Below are 1,830 nucleotides of genomic sequence, written 5' to 3'. Positions count from 1 at the left end.
TACATTGACGAATATGAACAATCTGTTCCAGCCAAACTGGTCCATTTGGAGTCTCTACCAGCTTGGCATATTCACAGTCCCCACTTCCCAGAACAGTTCTCTCAATTATGTTGCACACATTGAAAAACCCCACTTATCCTTCCCAACGCTCAGCTTAAATTCCACCTGCACCATGTACCAACAAGTTGGAGGAGTTGCAATTTGTTGGGTAGTAATCTCCACTCTAACAATCAACTCTTCATTAATGCTCTCAACCACATTCCCTTTCCCTGCAGAAACTATTTCTTTAGATCATAAACTTGAAGATACAGCTATAAATTTAATTTAAAAAGGCAATTCTCAATATAATAATGAGTGCCAAATCCCTATTCTTTCAATATCTTCAAGCTTCTCAAGTTATTCCTGTTTTATTTTGTTTCCATGGGGAGAAGTTCATGGTAAGAATTAGAGACATTCAGTTCTATCAGACCAAATACACCACAACTGAGAATACATATACACATTGATATACTAAGAAAGTCAAAGTCAAGGAACCAAACTTATAATCAGTTCAACCATCTATTACATGCCTTTAGGAAAAAAATCATCACCTCTCTCAGCTTTAGCTTCCTGAGATACAAATTACAGATGATAACCACCATCTCTATCCTCAGCAGTTTGTTCCAGAGTATTTTACATTATAGTATCACAAAAAGCATTACAAAATTTCATATCATGCATTAATAAAGTTTCAATTAAATACTTCACTAGACAAACTGTTATACCAGATTCTGTAAACAGTACACCTAAGAAAATGTTTTGTTTATTAAGAAACATACAACTATAGTTCATAACTTTTTAAGCAAGTACTCTTTACCATGGATATATATTTTTGCAAGCAAATATTTACTTGTAAACTACCGTATCTAAATTCTCTTTTTCTGGTCAATCAAAACTTATTGTAAGGTACTAGAAATTAGTATTGAGATTAGATTTTTTGGTTCTTGTGCTAAGAATTTCTGTATGCTAGTCTTCATTAAAAAAATTTAATTATGAGGAATTTAGAAACAAAATAACCCAGGATTATGTCATATTTCAGATTTTTTTTGGCTATCATACTCGTGGTTATAGTTTATTGTAAGGCAAGGACACGGAGGGTTCCAAATGTCTCAGGATATGGTACCTTCTCAGTGTTGATATATATGACTATATAGAGAGAGTATTGCCAACCAAGCAAGTTGACCCAAGTCTCCATGTGCAGAAATTTTATTAGGGCTGCATTAGATAAGCATGACTGATTGATTGCCTACCTAGTAGAAACTCAGCCCCAGGTTGGCAGATACATGATACAAATTTCCCACTCTAAAATCACTTGATTGGCATTTCTGGTGTGACCAGTTTCTACCCTACATATTTCAGATTTTTTAATGTTAAAAACAATGAAATCATTAAATTTTAAATTTCTCAATCAATATTTACTTCCAATATTTTAGACAAAATATTAATATATGGGCTGGGGTTGTGGCTCAGTGGTAGAGTGCTCGCCTAGCACATGCAAGGCCCTGGGTTTGATTCTCAGCACCACATACAAATAAATAAAGTAAAGGTATTATATCCATGTACAATTAAAAAAATTTAAAAATATATATTAATATATTTTCACTCTCCAAATAAAAGATTCCCTAACACACACACATACATATAGTTTCCTAAATTGTGCTTTTTAGGCTTTTACTTCTTATATGCAGCAACTCTTGGATGCTAATTAAATTATTTCCATATGTTTTTATTTTCTTTTTGGTTGGTTAAAGGTTTTTACAAGATATTCTTACTATAGCATGATTCTGGTAG

The sequence above is a fragment of the Marmota monax genome, unplaced genomic scaffold (assembly GCF_021218885.2).
Source record: "Marmota monax isolate L192 unplaced genomic scaffold, Marmota_monax_Labrador192_F-V1.1 WCK01_AAM20220418_F8-fsc01453, whole genome shotgun sequence".
Taxonomy (NCBI): Eukaryota; Metazoa; Chordata; class Mammalia; order Rodentia; family Sciuridae; genus Marmota; species Marmota monax.
The sequence above is the reverse complement of the archived record's forward strand: the minus strand, read 5'-3'. Positions refer to the sequence as shown.